At 37.2% G+C, this 22,059-nt stretch overlaps 1 protein-coding gene across 2 annotated transcripts in view; it reads left to right on the top strand.

Annotated features, from left to right (window-relative positions):
- Positions 1-22,059, top strand: part of LOC105499116 (DDB1 and CUL4 associated factor 8 like 2) — a 171,488-nt gene that overhangs the window by 69,546 nt on the left and 79,883 nt on the right. The window lies entirely within an intron of this gene.

Raw genomic sequence — 22,059 nt, 5'->3', positions numbered from 1 at the left:
GTGTTTGCTCTTGCTTCTCTAGTTCTTTTAATTGCGATGTTAGAGTGTCAATTTTAGATCTTTCCTGCTTTCTCTTGTGGGCATTTAGTGCTATAAATTTCCCTCTACACACTGCTTTAAATGTGTCCCAGAGATTCTGGTATGTTGTATCTTTGTTCTCATCGGTTTCAAAGAACATCTTTGTTTCTGCCTTCATTTCGTTATGTACCCAGTAGTCATTCAGGAGCAGGTTGTTCAGTTTCCATGTAGTTGAGCGGTTTTGATTGAGTTTCTTAGTCCTGAGTTCTAGTTTGATTGCACTGTGGTCTGAGAGACAGTTTGTTATAATTTCTGTTCTTGTACATTTGCTGAGGAGTGCTTTACTTCCAATTACGTGGTCAATTTTGGAGTAAGTACGATGTGGTGCTGAGAAGAATGTATATTCTGTTGATTTGGGGTGGAGAGTTCTATAGATGTCTATTAGGTCTGCTTGCTGCAGAGATGAGTCAATTCCTGGATATCCTTGTTAACTTTCTGTCTCGTTGATCTGTCTAATGTTGACAGTGGAGTGTTGAAGTCTCCCATTATTATTGTATGGGAGTCTAAGTCTCTTTGTAAGTCTCTAAGGACTTGCTTGATGAATCTGGGTGCTCCTGTATTGGGTGCATATATATTTAGGATAGTTAGCTCTTCCTGTTGAATTGATCCCTTTACCATTATGTAATGGCCTTCTTTGTCTCTTTTGATCTTTGATGGTTTAAAGTCTGTTTTATCAGAGACTAGTATTGCAACCCCCGCTTTTTTTTGTTCTCCATTTGCTTGGTAAATCTTCCTCCATCCCTTTATTTTGAGCCTATGTATGTCTCTGCGTGTGAGATGGGTCTCCTGAATACAGCAGACTGATGGGTCTTGACTCTTTATCCAGTTTGCCAGTCTGTGTCTTTTAATTGGAGCATTTAGTCCATTTACATTTAAGGTTAAGATTGTTATGTGTGAAGTTGATCCTGCCATTATGATATTAACTGGTTATTTTGCTCGTTAGTTGATGCAGTTTCTTCCTAGCCTCGATGGTCTTTACATTTTGGCATGTTTTTGCAATGGCTGGTACCGGTTGTTCCTTTCCATGTTTAGTGCTTCCTTCAGGGTCTCTTGTAAGGCAGGCCTAGTGGTGACACAATCTCTAAGCATTTGCTTATCTGTAAAGGATTTTATTTCTCCTTCACTTATGAAACTTAGTTTGGCTGGATATGAAATTCTGGGTTGAAAATTCTTTTCTTTAAGAATGTTGAATATTGGCCCCCACTCTCTTCTGGCTTGGAGAGTTTCTGCCGAGAGATCTGCTGTTAGTCTGATGGGCTTCCCTTTGTGGGTAACCCGACCTTTCTCTCTGGCTGCCCTTAAGATTTTTTCCTTCATTTCAACTTTGGTGAATCTGGCAATTATGTGTCTTGGAGTTGCTCTTCTCGAGGTGTATCTTTGTGGCGATCTCTGTATTTCCTGGATTTGAATGTTGGCCTGCCCTACTAGGTTGGGGAAGTTCTCCTGGATGATATCCTGAAGAGTGTTTTCCAACTTGGTTCCATTTTCCCCCTCACTTTCAGGCACCCCAATCAGACGTAGATTTGGTCTTTTCACATAATCCCATACTTCTTGCAGGCTTTCATTTCTTTTTCTTCTTTTTTCTTTTGGTTTCTCTTCTCGCTTCATTTCATTCATTTGATCCTCAATCGCTGATACTCTTTCTTCCAGTTGATCGAGTCGGTTACTGAAGCTTGTGCATTTGTCATGTATTTCTCGTGTCATGGTTTTCATCTCTTTCATTTCGTTTATGACCTTCTCTGCATTAATTACTCTAGCCATCAATTCTTCCACTTTTTTTTCAAGATTTTTCGTTTCTTTGCACTGGGTACGTAATTCCTCCTTTAGCTCTGAGAAATTTGATGGACTGAAGCCTTCTTCTCTCATCTCGTCAAAGTCATTCTCCGTCCAGCTTTGATCCGTTGCTGGCGATGAGCTGCGCTCCTTTGCCGGGGGAGATGCGCTCTTATTTTTTGAATTTCCAGCTTTTCTGCCCTGCTTTTTCCCCATCTTTGTGGTTTTATCTGCCTCTGGTCTTTGATGATGGTGATGTACTGATAGGGTTTTGGTGTAGGTGTCCTTCCTGTTTGATAGTTTTCCTTCTAACAGTCAGGACCCTCAGCTGTAGGTCTGTTGGAGATTGCTTGAGGTCCACTCCAGACCCTGTTTGCCAGGGTATCAGCAGCAGAGGCTGCAGAAGATAGAATATTTCTGAACAGAGAGTGTACCTGTCTGATTCTTGCTTTGGAAGCTTCCTCTCAGGGGTGTACTCCACCCTGTGAGGTGTGGGGTGTCAGACTGCCCCTAGTGGGGGATGTCTCCCAGTTAGGCTACTCAGGGGTCAGGGACCCACTTGAGCAGGGAGTCTGTCCCTTCTCAGATCTCAACCTCCGTGTTGGGAGATCCACTGCTCTCTTCAAAGCTGTCAGACAGAGTCGTTTGCGTCTGCAGAGGTTTCTGCTACGTTTGTTATTGTTTACTGTGCCCTGTCCCCAGAGGTGGAGTCTACAGAGACAGGCAGGTTTCCTTGAGCTGCTGTGAGCTCCACCCAGTTCGAGCTTCCCAGCAGCTTTGTTTACCTACTTAAGCCTCAGCAATGGCGGGCGCCCCTCCCCCAGCCTCGCTGCTGCCTTGCAGGTAGATCACAGACTGCTGTGCTAACAATGAGGGAGGCTCCGTGGGTGTGGGACCCTCCCGGCCAGGTGTGGGATATGATCTCCTGGTGTGCCTGTTTGCTTAAAGCGCAGTATTGGGGTGGGAGTTACCTGACTTTCCAGGTGTTGTGTGTCTCAGTTCCCCTGGCTAGGAAAAAGGATTCCCTTTCCCCTTGCGCTTCCCAGGGGAGGCGATGCCTCGCCCTGCTTCAGCTCTCGCTGGTCGGGCTGCAGCAGCTGACCAGCACCGATCGTCCGGCACTCCCCAGTGAGATGAACCCAGTACCTCAGTTGAAAATGCAGAAATCACCAGTCTTCTGTGTCGCTCGCACTGGGAGTTGGAGACTGGAGCTGTTCCTATTCGGCCATCTTGCTCCGCCCCCCCCGAAAACTTTTAATTTTACCAAAGAAAAATCATTTCTAACATGTCATGCTAATTAATAAGGTAGCTACTAATTCAATCAATGAAAACCCACTTCTGATATGAAATAAGGTGATTGCTAAAACATCTGGATATGATAAAAGACAAAGACAGCTAATATGTTTGTGATCATTGCCTCTGGAGTGGAGGAGGGTGTCCTCAATGAAAAAGTGATATGTGACCGTCCCTGGAATGGGAATTCCCGGTTAAAATACACATACCATCTATACTGAGTTATTTTTTAGGCAAATTACAACCATCATAAAAATTTTCAATTATGATTACTAGGAATCCAGTCCCTATGAAATGGAAAATACGAGAGGGATAAATGGCTAGAGGGTAAGACCATTTATATTCACTGCATTTTGCTTTTTATGTAGCTATATATTCTTACATAGGCCTAATGTATTAATTCATAATATAATTGACTTAACAATGTTGTTCTTTTGTCTGGGACCAGCTGTGTGATATTTGATGGGACACACTGCGTGGAATGGTAAGGAAGGAGGTAGTTGCTATTTAGAGAGTCAAATCAGCAAAGTCATATTCTGGAGATTAATGGGCAATATAATACCTCAGCCACAGGATGAACAATTTGACTTATACAAACCACTACTCTTTTAATATTTGTTCAGTTTTTATTTGTAGGGCAAGTTGACTGTTATGTGGGCATAGGACAGAAAACAGGCAAATCTGCTTGTCAGAAATCCCTGGCTCTGAATTACCATGCCTCACTGGCTGATAGCAGCCAGATCTAGTTCATTGGTTCCACGTTCTTAGTAAATTATGTAGTGATCACCTATGGTTATTTTTTTAAAAATTCATTATAGTAGTCACACCCCAAGTAGCTTCACAAAACAAAATAAGCCCTGTAATTGTATTTAACATTCTTCTAAAAAGGGGTTCTGGAAAATATGTTTTTCTCCAATACTTTACATTTTCATTAAATTTTAAGGTCCCCTTTTAATAAACTATCCTACTGAGTACCCATATATCTAGCCTCAACTCAATCCAGCTCCAAATAAAGAATATATACATATATAGAAGAACTTTTAGTCAATCATAGGGCATGCAGTGATAACACACAGATACGTACACACAGACACACACACATACACACAACATATTTTCCCAGGAAGGTTTTAATGTCTCATTTTCTGCCAGTTAGTGAATATTCCTGAGAGGATTTTGGTTTTTTCTTCCTTTAGTTAGAAATATGACATTAGCAAATCATTTGGTCAATGTCCAAATGATTTGGGCATTGCAAATCGTTCCAATGCATTGTCATGGGACAAATATACAAATGCAGTGTCATGGTACTGAAATTATTAATGTGCCTAAATATTCCATTTCCCCTCTCCTTCCAGGCACTTGGGAATGTATTTTCTTCTCCATCCCTTAAAGTTGGGTGTGGCTATGTGACCATTTCAATCAATTAATTGTAGTCAGAAGTGATACATGTCACTTTAGGGCTTGGGTATTGAATTGCTGGTTCAAGAACCTCCAGAGTTGCTCCCCTCTGGCATGATAAGTAGGGGAGTATGTGCCAATTTCGGATCTCTATCAGCCTAGGGCCCTCGGCATTATAATGAATAGAGCTCCTCTACCAACCTGTGATACACATTGCATGTGCAATAATTAAACCTTTGTTGTTTCAAACAGAGATTAAAAAACAAAAAACAGCAGCAACAACAACAAAAGCCAGAACATAACCTAACATGAACTACCTGGTATTTGCCTTTTAATATAAAACACATAACTCATTTTTGTAGATAGAGAGGAATCAAATAACTATATAATCTTATTTTCAAAAGTATTTCCTATATCTGAAATAATTTCTTCATTAAATGAAAATGACCACATGTTAGCAGAATGCTGGTTGTTTCACACAGTCATAAATAAGTTCTTTATAGACATTCAATGAACTGTGACAATTAGAAGGTTATTTCTTCATGGAAACAAGACAGTGCTAGAACATCAAAAGAAAATAACCACAAATGTTTTAGTCACTTGCGGGGCACAATAATAGAAATATTCTATACTGTATTGTGACTTTTTTCAGTGTGTCACACTGCTACAGAAAAAAATTTAAGATTGTTAAACTGCATGACAAATCTCTATCAAGATATAATATGTTAACAAAATTTATATTAAAATTTACTAGTTCATTTACTTATACTTTGATTTTTCTTCATAAATGTTATTGTTTTTCTATCTAAAACGAATTATGTATCTTGTTAACGTTTATTCTTTCTTATTAATGTATGTCGTTAACATAACATTAATGTGATTTTAAAATCAAGCATTAATTATGGATGAATACAAGAAACTAGGCAGGTAGATAAGGTCCAGTGTACATACTATTTTTTCTCTCTCCTATCTATCTATTCTATCTGGACATTTCAGAACTCTAGAGTTCATCTACCTAGAATACTCCACAAACTCCTCTGGTTTTTAAATACTCATGGAAAATGGATTAAGATCTAGGGAAAAATTTAAAGTACAAGTAAAAAGTATACATATTAAACTCATTGTACAGTGCTCACTCCAAAATACTGTCACTATAATCCAGAAAGTTAAAATAATATGACACTTTAACCTCTAAGTCAGTCAGTTTAAGAGATGCTAGGAGTACTGTTTCAAGAGATTGATTAAAATCAAACCTTTGGGCTGGAATAAGACAAATTATTAAACTGTTTTAGCTTCCAGGGCAATAGTCATCTATATGCAAGTTATCAGTAGCTGATTGGTTCCAATTATTTCTTCAAACATGTAAGAAAGACAAACCACCGACATAAAAAGCTCTTGCTCATTTGCATATTCATAATACCTCAGTGAATCACCAAGACTGGCACTGATGCTGCCTGAATATTAATGCAGGGCCAACAGCTGAGCTGAAGGGCAAAGCAATATATAGAAACAAACTGCAATTTCCCTCTGGAATACACAATTCAACTTAAAAGTGAACTGATTTTTAAACTATTATTATTATTATTTCATCTCTTATGACAAGATTGTTCCACATTTCTTAGAGAATTTAGTCACAATGGCACAGTATTATAGTAAATCTTTTATTTGTATTTTAAGCCAGTTTTATCATGTAGTCTTTTATACCAAAACTCACTAACTACTACAACTTACATGCTAACTAAATACCTAAGCAGTATGCACCCTAGAAGGAGAAACCCAAGTTGTGCACCACATTCAGCTGAAGGGCATCTATTTTTATATGCTTTTAAAACTTCAAATTTGTAAGTTCAAATAGTTAAGTACCTCTGCCTTCATTTTTCTTCTCCCTTTGCCCTTTAATTTTTTGTAAAAAACCTCTGTCTCCTGACCCTACCCTTTGTTACAGCTCTAATGGGTTTTTTTTGCCTTGGTTTCACTGGGAAGAGCTACACACTGAGGCTTCCAGATGAAATGCTTGCAATTCCTTCTGAGGGATGCAGCAGAATATTTGTGGAAGAATATGTAGGAGGGAGATATGTATTTGAAGTTTGCATGTGTGATGTATTTGTAGCATCGCCATTACATTTATACATCTGTGATCACAAGACTGTTTATTATAGGATTCTATTTTCCTTGGAGAAGTAGCAGATTGGACAAAACTCTCCCAAGCATTTACATTTCCTTTTCCTGAAGAAGGTGCTGTCTGCCAACAGCCGTATCAGAAAACAAACAAGAGTAGATAAAACATTATTTCTTTAAAAACCTCATGTTTAGAAAACAGAGTTCTGTACCTTACTAATGATCATACTGCTTTGCTTTATTTATTTTTATTGGGCTTCCCTTTCAAACAATAGTAAATGATAACCACAACAATAGCTAATCTAATTGTATACTGTATCTGTCAATTTTTGCTGCATAAAAAAACTACCTCCATGTGGCTTAAAACAATAAACTATTATTATTCATGTGTTTTGGGCTGCATGGGTGCTGCCTAATATGGAGGTAGGTTCAATTTATTTCTTTTTCAGTCTGTGGGAGCTAAGGTGGCCCTATTTCTCACTGCAGGTAATGGGTTGGCTGGACTAAGTCCTTTCCATTAGCTGTATTAACAAAATAATATTTTTTTCGTAGGATTAGCAGAGGCATAAATGTGTAAGTGAAACATACGAAACTTCAAGGCTTAGGCTAAGATCCAGAACACTAACTTTCTGTTTATTCTATGGGTCAAAGCCAAGGGGAAGGAAGATATACATTATCCCTTTAGTGGAAGAAACTGAAAAGTTACATGATGTGATGGTTAATACTGAGTGTCAACTTGATTGGATTGAAGGATGCAAAGTATTGACCCTGGGTGTCTCTGTGAGGGTGTTGCCAAAGGAGACTAATATTTGAGTCAGTGGGCTGGGAAAGACAGACCCACCCTTAATTTGGGTGGGCGCCATCTAATCAGCTGCTTGCCTGGCTAGAATACAAGCAGACAGAAAAAATGTGAAAAAGAGAGACTGGCCTAGCCTCCCAGCCTACATCTTTCTCCCGTGCTGCATACTTCCTGACCTCGAACATCGGACTCCATGTTCTTCAGATTTGGGACTCAGACTGGCTCTCCTTGCTCCTCAGCTTGCAGAGGGCCTATTGTGGGACCGTGTGATCATGTGAGTTAATATTTAATAACCTCCCCTTTATTAACTTAATAAACTAATATATCCTATTAGTTCTGTCCCTTTAGAGAACCCTGATGAATATACATGTCGAAAGGAGGGGTGAAAAATTGAAACCAAGAGTGTAAACTACTATCCACACTATGGCCTGTGCTCCTTTGTTAGCATGTTACATTCATCATTTCATTTGATCTTTGGAGTATCCCCATGGATTATTGTTATCATTATTTTACAACCAAGAAATTCAGGCACAGAGAGTTTAAGTAACTTGTCTAGTATCACCCTACCAGCAAGGGATAAAACAATGATTGACATCTAAAGAGATTTTAAGTACTATGCAGTTTTTCTCAAATACTCTAGTCTACCTTGTTTAAAAGAATATTTCTATATTTAGTAAAGAGATTATAAAGATATGGGATATAATTTTCAATCATAATTACAATGATAATGAGTAAGGATAGAGCATAACAAAAATTCTGCTGAAATAATACTATTCATTTCTAAGCCATCTCATCCTTAAAATTCATTTATACATGAGACAGAATAAGGATAATGTCCTCAGCAGGGAAGAACCATAGGCCAAATAATGAATTAAATTTCCATTTATAGTTCTTTTGTGATCAATAATTATTCCTCAGAACAAGGGAGACCCTCTTCTTTGGCAACAAACATTACATATAAAGATTATAACTGATTCTTTTTTATTAAATATATATACCACCCAGATGTAGTTTTGTAACATCAAATACCATTAATCAAAAGCCACAAATGGCTGTAATAATGACAGAGAACTTTAATGAACAAAGTTAATTGTTCCAGTGGCACTAGAAATATAAGCAGACCCCTAATCAGTGCATTTTTTATTGCCTTCTTGGTAATCATAGCAATGTGGTCTTAGAATATGTGTATGTTTGTGTTGGCTTCATAATTTTGCATATTTTCTTTTTTCTGCAACATTTTTTTTTCAGAAAACTGAAGAGGTTTACTTGAATCTGAAAAGTAAGTGTGTACCACAGGACTAGTGCTAATTCTAAATTATTTTCATATTGTTCCTCATTGTTTAAAGTGTGCCTTAGTAAATAGCACAAATTGTTAAAAGAGCGTAACATTCTATACTACACATGAAAACAACAGGGCAAAATTAAATATGATAGGCACTGATATCAATTTAAACTCCATGTCACAAGTTTCTTCCCCAGGGTTAAGCCATACACAGAGAACAGACAGGTTTAATTTGGGGGTAAGATTAGTAGCCATAGAAATTGAAATACTAAAATATCAAAATGAATGTCTATTTGTAGCTTATGTGGAAAAATGTATAAGCATTTTCTTAGATAGACACTGTTATGTTTTCTAAGATTAAAAATTGTACTGAATCTCACACTTGGTCCACTTCCCCTATCTTACACCAAAAGCATTTCAGAATCTTGCTAAATGCAAACTGGATGCTAGGAAACTGAGAGCATGGCTGAGTGTGTTTGTTCTGTTGAGGAAAGAGCATCATATGTAATAAATGTTCAATAATTATTTTTAAGGAATGCAGTATTATGAGCTTTTACACAACTATATTCAAACAGCACAACAACACTGGGTTTGTAACAGTCAGAATGACCTTGGTCAAGTTATTTTATGCTACAGGGGCAAGTTTTATTTGGTTTTTACCTGTAAAAATGGGGATAAAATCTACCTATATTACAAAAGTGTTTAGAGAAAGAAATGAAAGCATTTAATTCTAACCAAGTTTCCCCAGCCTTCATTAACTGATGGATTAAAATGTAATCCTATTATTAACACAGTTTTTAATAATTCTCACCCCCACCTGCTGAGGCTGAACTTCCAACTCCTTTCCCCTAGATCTCTCTGAGATATGTTTGAATATCTCCAGTGATAGTCTCAAATGTACCCCTTCCATTTCTCCACCTGAAATCCCTTCACTAATGCTTATGGCCTGCAACAGTGCAAGAGAATGAACGTTCTCCCACCTGGCTGTGCTAATACTGAACCCTATGTCGTTATCTCCTGTTCCTGATGTTGTAGCTTCTCAGAGTACCTAAAGAGCACTGCTTTAGCTGAAGACCTCAATTACATGAAACTCGTGTATTCATTGTGCAAATCAAAGGATCATCCTCGTCTTTCTGCCTAAAGCTCCTCTCTCTCTAAAGCTCAATTACAAATCAACTTGCTGAGCTAGGGGTAGGGGTCATTATCTGAGACAAAAACTATGCTTTTACCTACATCTTGTCAGGAGAATTCACACACATGTTCATGTACATGCACATATTACCTCCTACCTCCATCTTCCTATAGAATGGATTTTCACATATATGAGAGAGGGAAACTCGCTTATGTCTTGCTGCCAATCACCACCCTTTGAAATGGGATATTTGGGAAGAAAAGACCCTCTGTTTTTTCGCTTAATTGTATCCTATATGTCACATGAGCTCTCTTCATTTCTTTTCCTCTTTTGTCTGACTGGGTTATTTCAAAAAACCTTTCTTCAAGGTCAGAATGTTTATCTACTGCTTGATCTAGTCTATTGTTAAAATTATCTGTTCTATTTTTAATTTCATTCACTGAATTTTTCAGTTTCAAGATTTCTATTTGGTTCTTTTTAGTATCTATCTCTTTGTTAAATTTCTCATTTAGATCATGAATTGTTTTTCTGATTTCTTTGTATTGTCTCTCTGTTCTCTTGTATCTCACTGAGTTTTAAAAAATCATAACGTTGGATTTCTTTTCAGTCATTTAATATATGTCCTTTTCTTTAAGATCTGTTGCTGGAGAATTATTGTGTTTCTTTGGAGGTGGCATGTTTCCTTACTTTTTTATGTTTCTTGTGTCCCTATGTTATTCGTTTGTTTGTTTGTTTTGAGACGGAGTTTCGCTCTTGTTGCCCAGGCTGAAGTGCAATGGCGCGATCTCAGCTCACTGCAACCTCCGCCTCCTGGGTTCAAGTGATTCTCCTGCCTCAGCCTCCCAAGTAGCTGGGATTACAGGCACCCGCCATCACGCCTAGCTAAATTTTTGTATTTTTAGTAGAGATAGGGTTTCACCATGTTGACCAGGCTGATCACGAACTCCTGACCTCAGGTGATCCACCTATCTCGGCCTCCCAAAGTGCTGAGATTACAGGCGTGAGCCACGATGCCCAGCCTATCCCTATGTTGATATGTGTGTATCTAGTTTAACAGTTGCTTCTTCTAGTTTTATTAAGTAGCTTATAGAGGAGGAGGTGGTTTTTTGTTTGTTTGGTTGGTTTTTTTTTTTTTTTTTTTTTGTAGATTTGTCTGTAGTGTCAGTTGGGTAGGATGCTTTGGCTCTGGGTTCTAGTGCCTGAAGTAGTGTAGTCTCTGTATGATTTCTTCAGTTGTAAATTAACATTGTTTACTGTGAATCCCTCAGTGGCTCAGAGTGTGGTTTTCCTGTGGAGGCTGTGGAGTGATTTTTCTGGGGATGGGCATGTCACATGTGCAGTCCTCAGGCCACTGGTTAGTGCACGTGGGCACCGGTAATGGAGGGATTGGGCCTTGGGTGGACCAGTCCTTGGTCTTCTGGGCAGTGCACAGATGTAGGGTGGTTCTGCTGCTGGACTGGGCTGGGTCAATGTCAGTGGCTGCTGCCCCAGGCAGGCAAGTCTCAGGTTCTGGGGAGCATGTGCTTTAGTTCCCTATATCCTGAGGGCAGCCTTCCTGATGTGCCAAACATCCTCCTTTCTGTCGTGTAATAAACAGCATGGGTTCAGATGTTGGGGACACAGCAGCATTATTGATTCCAGCTGGTTTTGTTATACTGTAGCCCTCAGGGTGGATGTAGGGAGATGTCAGTGTGGACCTAGGCATGTGGAAATGCAGGGGCTATTTGGCCCAGAGCATGATGTCACCTGGTGGTGGCTTTGCTCTCAAAATGGCACTGTGCTGCTGCAGCCTGGGTTCTGGGGTGTGAGTCGGACCCAGTGTGAATTCCCTGTCTGGGATAATGCAGTCATATGGACTCTAGGGAGCTCTCTATAATAAGCTTAGGGCTTGTGACTACTGAGGGGCTCCCCTCTAGTTAAGATTGCAGGCATCTGTGGTAGAAATGTGGATTGCTGGAGATCTACAGTTAAGTTTTCCCCAAAATGAGGAATTTGTTGACTTTGAGCTAATGCTGGTTGGCTGCTTCCCTTCTCTATGCTGCCATCTTGCATTTCTGTGCCTCAGAGGGTCTTTGTCACTTTCTTGGTGAATTCCAGTGTTCGCTAGACCTTCCATTTGACTTGTGGTTATCGATCCGTTGTTTTAGTACTTCTTTGTAGAGATGAGTGTTGGTTGCTTCTAGTCAGCCACCTTGGTGACCTCTCAGAGCTCTAATCTAGTGTTTTCTTTTTTTCATATTTATTTGTTTTCCCAATGTTCCTGATATTATGCTATCTTGTAGTAGGGGATTAATATGTGCTTGTTAACTTAATGTTATCTAAGTCTATATTATTACTGGAATTAAAAAGAATATTTAGATACAGTAAATCATAATGAGAATCATGAAAAGTATTTATAAGTGCTTAGCTTTTAGGAAAATGGAATGAACAAGTTTCATTAACCACCCAAATTGACATTGAAAAAATATGTCCTGCATACCGAGAAATAGTAATATGCCTTTCTCACATGATAGAGGAAAATATCAGTGAGAAATATTTCACTCATGCTGTGGCAAGAGCGTCACAAAAATACTGTGAAGATTTTGAGTAAATAACCACTTCCTGGGATGTCTGGAAACTTATATGACACTCAGTTTTTCTTACACTGAAATAAACTTAGTGTTTTTTTAGCTAAGACAATTTGGGAAAATAAAATGCAATGAGACCAGATATGGGAATGTTTTAAATATACTGGAAATAGAATCAATAAATATTTTCAAATTTTGGCAATTTCAAAATACTTTAATGAAATATTTAGGACACTTAGGGATAAATATTATAATCCATTCTTGGGATGATAGGATCAGGGGAGAGGTGTAGCAAGTGAAGAAAGAAGAGCAAGAGATAGAGAAATATAGATATTATGTCTGTAAAGATTTGCCTCTGTGCAGGAGATGATCTATAAATAATTTTAGAATTCATCCATAGGGATAAATATGAAACAAAATGTCCTCTATGAAGTATCAAATCATAAAAATTAGTCTATTTATTCTTAGGAAGAATATATATGCACTATATATAAAAGAAAATAGGGAATTTTTCCCATTTTTTCCTCAATATTACCATCTAGAGGTATTTTGATACATATGTTGTTTGAAATTTTCTAGACACATCCATACACATATATTTTCTTTCAAAAGAGAAATAATGTTATCCACTTTCTTTTGTAAATTTATCACTTAATATATTATTTATACCTTTCAATGCCATTAAATATGTTCTACAACATCATCCTAATGGTAGCATAGCATTATGTAGCTGTGGCATTTTCTCTTTATCACAAACAATACTGGAGTGAATATTCTTTTACGTATCTCTTTGTGCACACGTCTAATTGTTATCTATAGAAATTCCTAGGTGTGGAACTATTGTTTCAAAATAAATGATTTAACACTTACTTCAAAACACTTGTGAAGTGGCCAAATATCTTACAAAATAGTCATGTAAATTTATAATCCAGGTGACCCATATAAGAGTGTTAGGAGATTATTGCTAACCTTGTGTTGCAGAGAGTAAGGCAATAAAAAATTGATCTGATGCACAGAAGTTCAGTGTACCTTTCATATTTGCCTATGATGATTCAAGGTTTCTGATATATAAAAATAATTATATTTTTACTTGACCTTCATCTCTAATTGGAATATGAGTTGTGGGTAGAGATATTTTATTTCCCATTGCATTCCTATTATCAAACTTACATTCTTCATGTAATAGGTATTTCAATATTTGTTAAAGTAATATTAGTGAATGGCACATGAAAATAATTTTGGTCACCTGAGTTTCAAGACATAGAATAAAATAAATCACAGCAGACAGTGGCAATCTACCAGCAGTTCACAATGGTATCCCATACAGTGAAAGTAATGCAATTAAAGAAAATATAACAACAACCAAAACTCATTAAAGGGAAGGATTCTCTGTATATAGACATAACTCATTTTATAGTGCTTTGCTTTATTGCACTTGGAAGATATTGTGAGAGTTTTTGTTTCATTTTATATTTTTTACAAATTGAAGAATGATGGCAATTCTGCATTAAACAAGTAAGTAGGTGCCATTTTCCAACAGCATGGACTCACTTTGTGTCTCTGTGTCACATTTTGGCAATTCTCACAATATTTTAAACTTTTTCATTTTTATTGTATCTATTGTGGTGATCTGCTATCAGTGATATGAGATGTTACTATGGTAATTGTTTTGGAGTGCCACACACAATAATATAAGACAGCAAACTTAATAAATAAATGTTGTGTGTATTCTGACTGCTCCACCAACCAGCTATTCCCCCTATCTCTCTCCCTCCTTGGGCCTTCCTACTCCCTGAGACACAACGATGTTGAAATTAGGTATATCATATTATATTATATTATATTATATTATATTATATTATATTATATTATATTTTTTGAGATGAAGTCTTGCTCTGTCACCCAGGCTGGAGTGCAGTGACGTGATCTTGGCTCACTGCAACCTCCGCCTCCCAGATTCAAGCAATTCTCCTGTCTCAGCCTCCCGAGTAGCTGGCACTACAGGTGTGTGCCACCACACCTGGCTAATTTGTGTGTGTGTGTGTGTGTGTGTGTGTGTGTGTGTGTGTGTGTGTATATATATATATATATATTTTTAGTAGAGATGGGGTTTCACCATATTGGTCAGACTGGTCTCAAACCCCCGACCTCAGGTGATCCACTTGCCTCGGCCTCCCGAAGTGCTGGGATTACAGGCGTGAGCCACCGTGCCTGGGTGAAATTAGGCTAATTAATAACCCTACAATGGCCTCTAAGTGTTCAAGTGAAAGGAAGAATCACGTCTCTCATTTTAAGTCATAAGCTAGAAATGACCAAACTTAGTGAGGAAGGCATTTCAAAAGCTGAGATAGGCCAAAACCTAGGCCTCTTTTGCCAAACGGTCAGACAAGTTGTAAATGCAGGGGAAAAGGTATTGAAGGAAATGAAAACTGCTACTCTAGTGAACATATCAATAAGAAAGGGGAAAAACCTCAGTGCTGATATGGAGAAAGTTTGAGTGGTCTGGAAAGATCAAACCAGCCGCAACATTCTCTTAGGCTGAAGCCTAATACAGACCAAGGCTTTAACACTCTTCAATTCTGTGAAGGTTGAGAGGTGATGAACTTGAAGAAGAAAAGTTGGAAGCTAACAGAGGTTAGTTCATGAGGTTCAAGGAAAGAAGCCATCTCCATAACATAAAAGGTGCAACGTGAAGTAGCAAGTGTTGATGGAGAAGCTGCAGCAAGTTATCCAGAAGATCCAGCTAAAATAATTGATGAAGGTGGCTACACTCAACAAAAATTTTTTAATGTAAATTAAACAGCCTTCTACTGGAAGAAGAGGCCATCTAGGACATCGATAGCCAGAGAGAATAAGTCAATTCTTGGCTTCAAAGCTTCAAAGAACATATTGGTTCTCTTGTAAGGGGCTAAGGCAGTTGATGACTTTAAGTTAGAGCCAGAATTTATTTACCATTCCTAACATCTTAGAGCCTATAAGAATTTTGCTAAATTTACTCTGCCTGTGCCCTATAAATAGAAAAAAAAAAGCCTGCATGATAGAACATCTATTTACAGAATGGTTTACTAAATATTTTAAGCCCACCGTTGAGACTACTACTCAGAAAACAAGATTTCTCTCAAAACATTACTGCTCACTGACAATGCACCTGGTTACCCAAGAGCTCTGATGGAAATATACAAAAAGATTAATATTGTTCTCATACCTGCTAACAACACCCATTCTGCAGCCTATAGATCAAGCGGTAATTTTGACTTTCAATTCTTATTACTTAAGAAATATATTTTATAATGCTATGGCTTCCATAGATAGTTATTCCTCTGATAAATCTGGGCAAAGCAAATTGAAATCATTCTGGAAAGGATTCGCCATTCTAGATGTCATTAAAAGTATTTGTAAGTCATAGGAGGATTTAAAAATATCAACATTATCCAAAAATTTAAAATAAATTAATTCTAACCTTGATAGATGACTTTGTGGGGTTTAAGATTTCATTGGAGGAAGTCACTACAGATGTGAAAATAGAAAGAACATGAATTAGAAGTGGAGCCTAAGATGTGACTGAATTGCTGCAATTTCATCATAAAACTTTAATGGATGAAGAATTACTTATTATGGATGAGCAAAGAAAGTGATTTCTTGAGATGGAATCTATTCCTGGAAGATGGCTAAACATTGTTGAAATGATAGCAAAGACTTTAGAATATTACATAAATTTAGCTGTTAAAGTAATGCCAGGGCTTGAGAGTATTGGCTCCAGTTTTGAAAGAGGTTCTACAGTGGATAAAATGCTATCAAACAGCATCACATGCTACAGAGAAATCTTTTGTAAAATGAAGAGTCAGTCAACATGACAAACTTCTTTGTTGTCTTATTTTAAGAAATTACCATAGCCACCCCAGCCTTCAGGAACCACCACCCTAATTAGTCAGTAGTCATCGGTATCAAGGCAAGACCCTCCACCAGCAAAAAGATCATGACTCGCTGAGGGCTCAGATGATCATTAGCATTGATTTAGTAATACATTATTTTTAATTAAGGTATGTACATTTTTTAGACATAATGCTACTGCACACTTAATAGCCTATAGTGTAGTGTAAACATAACTTTTATATGCACTGGAAAGCCAAAAAGTCTATGTGACTTGCTTTATTTTGATATTCGCTTTATTGTTGTCATCTGGAACCTAACCTGCAATATATCTGACATATACCTGTATATGTACTATTAAGAAATAAAAGCTCATGCGTCATGTTTTCCAAATAATTAAATAGTAATAAAAACTAGTGATAGCTTCTTTCATCAATAATTATATTTTATTGTGTTCTGACTTTAATTTCCTCTTAAAACAAATATTAAAATTGTGTATGTTTACAATACTACTTACTTATTCAAGTTTGCAGTAAAAATAAGAAACCAGTCTTTTCTTAAATTGTATGCAACCTCTGCAAAGCCTCTAACATTTTAGACAATAAAGCAAATACAGTTCTTATTTAATAAGGAACCTCAGAGAAAATTGGGAGGTTTATTTCACAAATGTTTCTTCTGGAAAGGCCAATATTATGTTTGAATACATGTGGTTGCTATAAGATACACTTACTACTTTATATTATAGTATAAGAAATAGCTATTTAACCTTACAAGTAAACAGCTTACATGATTTTAGGTCAGATCTATCCAAGTAACAGATATCACATTTTAGCCTGGATGGAAAATATTCTATGGTGTAAAAGTGTCAAGACAGGCTGAATAACTTAGATCTTTCTAACTCAGAAAAACCTGCCTTTAACACAGCATATTTGTTTTTCAATATTATTTTGTAGAATGTGCTATATAAGCAATTGAAAGATTATAATTTTTTTGAAATCTGGTTTAAAAGATAATTTTGTTTTCTATGCTTCTGTGATGTAAGGCAAAAACCCTGGACAATTTGTAACAGAATTGTTTTCATCATGTACCATCTTTTATCTCTATGGCATATTTATGCTTTAATGCCATTTTAAAATTAATACAAGTCCAGTGCTATTTCCTTTCATTGTAACATATTATCCACACAAGAGATTAAAGGGGCTCACTGGTTTCCACAGTGAAGACTAGACCCTGTCCTTTAGACCAGTGCTTTTCAAACTTTAATGTACATATCAATCAATGGAAGAAACTTGTTGAAATGAAGATTCTGATTTAGTATGTCTAGGTAAGAACCAAAGATTTTGAACTTTGAACCAGCTTCCTAATGATACTTTCAGATACTGCTGGTTCAAGAACCACACTTGGAATAGTGAGCCTTTACAATTAAAAAGTTCATGATATGTGTGTGGGGAGGGAGAGTAAAGGAAGGGGTGGGGAGGGCAGTGTTAAAGGAATGATACAAGGTAACCCATAAAAAATGTTGCAGATTTCACCTGACAGATACAGAAATTGACCTACTGATTTTCATTCTGTAAGTGATTGGTTTATTCTTTATTTTGTTTTTAATCCTTTGATTATTAAGAATAAGTAGAAACACATCTTTTCTTGTTAAGCTACAACTAGGTTAGGTTGCACAGGAAGTTCAATGAGTAAATATGCAAACCATCTTTTTAATAACCCGCAAATAAATAAAGAAATGTACTAAGCAAAAATAAAGCTAAAAGTAAGATTTATTTTGGGAAAAATAAGTCAAACAGTGGTTTTAGAAGTCTGTTTTATAATATCAAGGAGATTCAGGCAGAGAAGGACACAGTACTAGATAGCTTATGTTTAACTGTGAGAGAACAAAGACAAACTAGAAGCCACAAAAGTCAAGGTCAGCTTGAGCAAATCAAATTCTGGCTGACTCAAATATGTTGTTAGTAAGCAGTTATTTGGAGTTATGGCTTTGCTTAAAAATACTAAATAATAAGGAAGATTGAAAAAGAGAATATCTGTTTCTCATGATACTTAAAAATAGAAAGCAAATCATCTTTACTCTTCCGTGAGCATTTTATGTTATGAAAGATAATTCCCAGTAATTCTTTTCTTGAATAATCATTATTGTATTGATTAATTTATCACATTTCATTCCAAATATTGCTATTTTGTTATTTTACATAGAAAATATACAGACTTCTATAGCATGAATTAGATCTCAGGTTTACAAACTGAATTGATAGAAACCATGATGTCCTTTCAATAATAAAGAATAGATTTGCAAGGCATACGTTATCAGTCTAGAGTGCTCCTTCTTAATGTGATGGCCCTGGTTCTGAAGGCTTTCAAGATAAAGATGTAGTTCCAGTCAGTAAGGCTTCTTCCCAAGCAAGGAAAGGCCCCTTTCCACGTAACCCATCACTGCATTTTTACCAATATGCAAATCACAAGATTGTTGGGCATGGGGAAAAAGTATCTCTACCAGAGACAAATAGCCTATAGAAATGAGAAAAAAATGAAATAAGACTGAATTCTACATGCATCCTGCCAGCTAACATGTTTGTCAGCATATAAGATGCATCCTGTACTCAGTGTGGTTTTTCAAAAACAGACCTGAAGATGAGGATTTGTATGAAAGTGGCTTATCAGGTAGTCTTTGTAAGGGAAATCAAACAAGCAAGCGAACAATGAGAAAAAACGGTAGGTGAATGGGAAAGAAATAGGAAAGAGGAAAACAAAATGCCAGAAAGAAACATGTCAAGCAAAGTCCTACAGAGGGTAACATTGAGTTAGTCTTAAAGTTACCATTTTCTGGACACACTGTGGCCCACACCTAGAGTTGTCTCAACCAGAGGGCAAAGGGGCTGGAATATTTACACCCCTGCAAACAGCTGACAAGCCGTCAGTTAGTTAAGAACTACGCCTGGGAGATCATAAATTACTGGGCACTTCTGGTTTCCTCTACTCAGAAAAAGCAATTCTGGCCAGGCGCTGTAGCTCACACCTGTAATCCCAGCACTTTGGGAGGCCGAGGCGGGCGGATCACCTGAGGTCAGGAGTTTGAGACCAGCCTAGCCAACATGGTGAAACCCCATCTCTACTAAAAATACAAAAATTAGCCAGGCATGGTGGGAGGTGGAGGTTGCAGTGAGCCGGGATCGTGCCACTGCACTCCAGCCTGGTGACACAGAGTGAGACTCCGTCTCAAAAAATAAATAAATAAATTCTACAGCCAGAGGGGATTTTTCAGACAGACAGAGGTACTGGCTGATAGGAGTGAAGAGCTCACTGGAAAGCCATGTGCACACAGTCAGTAAAGAGGGCCCAATAGGATGTGAGCATAACATAGAATAGTCTATATCTCCTAATTTTACAAAACAAGATAATATGAGAAATGCCTTTTAAAATAATAATATTCATGTTGCCTCACTCCATCACAAAAAGTGGGTATTGTCAAACAATAAAGGGAAAATGATGCATGCTTACCAAATTAATAATACAAAATATTTATTACTTTTAAATATTATGGAGCTTTCTGTTGAAAAGTATCCCTGGTCTTGGCCTTTCCAATCCCCAAGACTATCACTGACTGTTAGAATCTCTTTCTAAGACAAGCTTCATTCACAGAGTGCTACCATTATATTTTTTCCTCAGAGAGTGATTATTTACTTACCCAGTTTTGGTTAATCTAAATAACCTACCCGGTATTTCTAAAAAGAAAGCAAGAAACAAATTTCTCTAATCTCAATTACATAATCTTTGTTTTATAGTGTTATTTTTTTTAGTTTGTGACTACCATACTTCCTGAGTTTTGTTTGGTTTTATTTTTGTTTGTTTGTTTGTTTAGTGCTTCTTAAAATATTCCCTGATGTTTTCGTTTATTTCTAAGAGATTGGTTCAGTCAGGGCCCCTATTTCAAGTAACAAACATACAGCTGAACTCAATTATGCTAAAGTCCTGCTTATTGGCTACACTATCTGGGGAGGGTGAGTTGGAGTTGGCCTGAAAGAGCACCAAAATTAGTAAGCAAAATGCTGTAGGGCATTCCCCTCTATCTCCCATCTCTGCTTGTCTTCAAGTGCCAAATTATGCTCTCAAAACAATATCTTCCCATGAAGTGGGTTGTTGCTGCAGGCTCTTTTGAGCTTACATCCTTTTAGTGTTGTGACGGGTGCTGATAGGATTGGTTTAGCTCTTTCAACACCATTTAAAGAATATCAAGGAAATAATCTACATAACCCAGCTTGGGTCTTGTTATGGTTTAGACATAGTTTGTTTGGCCCCAACAAGTCTTATGTTGAAATCTGATCCCCCAGCATTGGAGTCGGGGACCAGGAGGGAGGTGTTTGGGTTGTGAGAAGGGATCCCTCATGAATGGGTTTGTGTTGTCCTCCTAGGAGTGAGTGAGTTGTCACCCAATTCCCGTAAGAACTGGTTATTGAAAAGAGCCTGACCTCCTCCCCTCTCTCTTCTCCTTCCTCTCTCATCACTCTGACATCACTTCCCTTCCCTTTCTGCCATAAGTGGAAGCAGTCTTAGGCCTTCATCAAAAACAGATGCTGGTGCCATGCTTCTTGTATAGTCTGCAGAACTGTGAGCCAAGTAAATCTCTTTTCTTTATTAATTACTCAACATTAGGCATTCCTTTATAGCAACACAAATGGACTAAAACGGGTCCTGTGTCCATTCTTTAGGTCAAACACACTGAGGAGGGGGTGGTATGAGGTTCTGAGATTACCCAATATGGGTTATGTTCTTTGTCCAAAACACAGAGGATTTTGCTATGTTACCATAATCACAGACATGGCCGCTTAACAATCTATAATCTAGGTGGTCATACTAATTTGTGCCTACCACAATAACAGGGTAAATTCTACCAGTAATTGGTTGCTACTGAGTACCTTGCTACATACATTCTGGTAACTGTTAAAAAATAAACTTTCTGGTTTTTCTGATAACTTTTATTTTTTCACCAAATTCATCTTTATTCTGCCTCAAATACTGCTGTATATTTCTCATTTAATTTACTAAATGCTTAAGTACTATTAAGTAATACTTCCTGTGACATTAGTAAGAATGCTTTATGAGCAATTTCTAATGTGCTTTAAAGCTTAGGACTCTCTTGTCTGCCATATTCCAAATTCACATCCTTAAAGGGGAAGCGATCTTGAATACACAAGAAGAATCAATTTCTAAATATTATAGTGAACATTTTTATCTGTCCGGCATCGATTCCACTTTCTTTTGATAATAGTTTTCCATCCTCAGTCAGATAAAAACGTACTTTCAATGATGTCAATCCAGAGGAAGGAGAACCAAGAGACAGAAGAAATCCAAGACCCAGAGATACTTTTGAGATCTTAAAAAGCCATACCTGGTCTTCAGAGCTTCTTGGACTATGCATTCCCATTTGCTAAATATAATTTTGTCTGTGTTTTCTGTCACTTTCAACTAAAATAATTCTAACTGAAATACAGAATTGCTCAGTGGTATTAATATATTTAGGGAGCATCATTTTCAAAATAAGTCATGAGTTCACTGAAATCTCAAAGCATGTCAATTTTTAAAACAGTGAACCCAGTATGAAGTATTGAAATTTACAGGCTATACTAAAAGTGGATTTAACTAAGTTCATAAACAGCCTATCTTAATATAGGACGAAAATCTTCAGAATGAAAATACCATCCTAAGAGAAAACAAAATTCTGTATACAATGTTAGAAACTGACAAA

The sequence above is a fragment of the Macaca nemestrina genome, chromosome X, assembly GCF_043159975.1.
Source record: "Macaca nemestrina isolate mMacNem1 chromosome X, mMacNem.hap1, whole genome shotgun sequence".
Lineage (NCBI taxonomy): Eukaryota > Metazoa > Chordata > Mammalia > Primates > Cercopithecidae > Macaca > Macaca nemestrina.
This window is presented reverse-complemented; position numbering and strand designations above follow the sequence as displayed.